Here is a 3,281-nt window from a genome sequence, read left to right as displayed (position 1 = left end):
TCATCTCTCATTCTTTGGATATATTGTCAGGAGGGACCAGTTGCTGAAGAAAGATATCATATTTGGTAAAGTGGAGGGTCAGAGAAAAAGAGGAAGATCCTAATGAGATGGATTGGCCAAGTGGCAGCATCGATGGACTAAAGTGTGGCAACAATAGTGAGGTTGGCTCAGGATTGGGCAGCATTTCGTTCTGCTGTTCATAAGGTTGCTATTGGTCGGTATCGACTCGATGGCACCTAACAACAACAATATGTAATATTGGGCAATAAATAGTATCATGATAAATGGAGATAAGATTGAAACTTTCAAAGACTCCATTTTGCTTGGATCCACTATCAACACAATTGGATACAACGGTTAAGAAATCAAGCAACACATTGCATTAGGCAAATCTGCTGCACAAGACATCTTTAAAGTGCTCAAGAGCAAAGTTATCAGTTTGAGGAATAAGGTGTGCCTGACCTGAGCCATGGCATTCTCAATAACCTCATATGCGTGTGAAAGTTGTACAATCAATAAAGAAGACCGTATAAGAATTAATGAATTTGAATTATGGTGTTGGAGAAGAACCATAACTCAAATTCTTAAGCACCATGGACTGCTGGAAGAACAAACAAATCTGTGTTGGAAGAAGTTTACCTAGAATGCTCCTTAGAAGCCAGGATGGTGACACTTCCACTTTTATACTTCAGACATACTATCCAGAGTCCTGTTGAGGTGCTGTGGTTAATGCATCAGACTGCAATGCCATTGCAACTTCAAGGTCAGCGGTTCAAGGTCACCAGCTGCTTCTTGGAAACCCTATATAGCGTTGCTATGGGTTGGAACTGACTTGACTGCATTAACAACAACAACAACAATATCAGACAGTACCAGTCCCTGGAAAAGGACATCATGCTTGATAAAGTGTATGGTCAGTGAAAAAGAAGAAGATTCCCAATGTGGTGGATTGGGACAGTGGCAGCAGCAATAGATTCAAGCATAACAACAGTTGTGATATTAGTATAGGACCAAGAAGTTTTTTGTTCTGTTGTATATAGTGTCTCCATGAGTTGGAAGAATGATACTTAACCACAGCATTCTGACTCAATGGTATTTAACCTCACCAGCAACAACATATTAAATACTTACCTATACAAAGTGTTGTACAGAAGTATCAATTTCTTTCACATTTCTTTATCAGGTTTTCTCCTAATTTCCATTCATAAAATGATTATGAGAGCCTTGTTCAATAGAAAATGCAGTGAGTAGCACTAATGTTTCTCACTTTTTTCATTTTTCAGTAAAATGAGTTTCAGCAATATTACATATAACAATCATTCAAGACTTAATTATACTTTTTACTTTAAAAATATTTTAGTTTTATCATAGACATAAATGTAGTTGCTTTCTTAAACTAATACTTATGTGCACTTCTATGCCTGAGAAGCGACTTGTCATATTTTCTAGAAAAGTTGTATATAGCATAATTTACAATGATAATTTTAATTTGGTTACATAATTAACATTGATGATTTTAATTTGGTATATATAAAGTAACCAATGTACCAATTCACTATCTTATATCATTCTAGTTATTTCCTTTTATACCATCTTACAGGAGTTGTTGTTGTTAAGCACTGTCGAATCAGTTCTGACTCATAGCTACTCTGTGTAGGGTTTCCAAAGACTGACCGGTAGGTTTGCACCTTAAGTCTTGTGATTAGAAGTCCAGTACTTATTCCACAGCAAAAGTGATAGGTACTAAATTAAAAATCCCTTTGTAGGAAATATTGTAATTTTTCCCAAACATGAATTACTTGAAAACTATAACAAATGTGTTGAAATGAACTAGTGTTCAATGGTTTTGTTTTGGCTTATGGAGAGGTAGAATCCTGTGGATGGAATAATTTCCCTTCATTGTCTGCAAGTGCACATTGTTCTCAATACCTCAGCTCTGAGAGTAGAAATAATTAGTAGTCAATTTCTCTTCATCAAAATAGTATATGCTGTTTATCAAAGCAATCCTGAAAGGAAAGTAAACACAATTTATGATGTATCAATTTTGACGTAAGATACTTGAAGAAGATAAAGTGTTCTGTGTATGCTCTAGAAACACTCATCCAGCATGCCAGGCAAATGCCTGGAACTTGAAGCCTGCAGGCAGAACTTCCTGAATTCAGCTCCTGCTGTGTTTTCCTATTTGTAATACTGGAAATTTTCAAGAAGGCAAGATGCCAATCAGAGGTTAACTGCCCTTTGAGATGCCATGTCCCTTGAGATTTGACCTTAATTTCTAGTAAATGGTTTTGATGAAAGTTGCTACATTTTTTGATGATTTATGAGTTAGTTGCCAGGCAAAAATAAGTACAAGTCAAACAAAGCAAAAAATTTAATTTAAGACTTTCTGAGATCTCCTTGAGTAGTGTGTTTCTTAGTAGAAGGTGGGTAAATCTCCTAGCCAAGATTTATAGTTGTCATATGTGGGAGTTTTCAGAAACTTAAAAAACAGTGAAAGAATAAAATATGTAAATTGCATTTTAAGGTAAAGACCTAGATAGTTGGTGAAAAGGAATGAAGGAGCTCCATAATCTTTCTAGGTTCTATTGTAATTGCAGAATACACAGAAGCCTGGGACTTACCATTCGATCCACTTGTGCCAAGTGTGCTAGTCCTGGATGATATCTTTTTTTCCCAGAAATTGTCTTAAATAGGAGTACTGTTTCTGCAAATGACTTAGCATACTGCCTCACCAAAGCCATACCCGGCAGTGCCTACAGTGTGTGCAATACTTTTGTCCTTTCAGCTACGTCTAATTTATGAGCTATGTTCCATTATTGTAGGTGTTGGTGGTGTCTTTGAGTAAATTTTGACTCATAGCAACCTTATGCACAACAGAATGAAACACTGCCCAGTCCTGTACCATCCTCACAATCATTGTTATGCTTAAGCTCATTGCTTTTGCCACTGTATCAACACATCTTACTGGGGGTCCTTCTCGAGTTTGTTGATTCTCCACTTTACCAAGCATGATGTCTTTCACCAGGAACATGTCCTTCCTGATAATATGTATGAAGTATGTGAGATGAAGTCTCACCATCCTGGCTATTTTTTATTTTTTTAATATTTTATTATGGATTATGTGATGGTTTATATAGGAGAATATTAGCTTTACAGTCATCCTATCTTATTTCATTTCATTGCCATGGTTACAATCCCCAACCAAAGGTTATACTCTGCAATCCTACCCCTTGCTCGTCAGCACACAGCCCCTCTTCCACTCTGGGTCTAGAGTCCCCAGC

At 36.7% G+C, this 3,281-nt stretch overlaps 1 pseudogene; it reads right to left on the bottom strand.

The window, feature by feature from the left end:
* The window catches only part of LOC102815517, a 161,855-nt pseudogene extending 159,114 nt beyond the window's left edge, over window positions 1–2,741 (bottom strand).
* Between the last annotated feature and the right edge of the window lie 540 nt (window positions 2,742–3,281).

The sequence above is a fragment of the Chrysochloris asiatica genome, unplaced genomic scaffold, assembly GCF_000296735.1.
Source record: "Chrysochloris asiatica unplaced genomic scaffold, ChrAsi1.0 scaffold00211, whole genome shotgun sequence".
In the NCBI taxonomy this organism is placed as follows: domain Eukaryota; kingdom Metazoa; phylum Chordata; class Mammalia; order Afrosoricida; family Chrysochloridae; genus Chrysochloris; species Chrysochloris asiatica.
The sequence above is the reverse complement of the archived record's forward strand: the minus strand, read 5'-3'. Positions and strand labels throughout refer to the sequence as shown.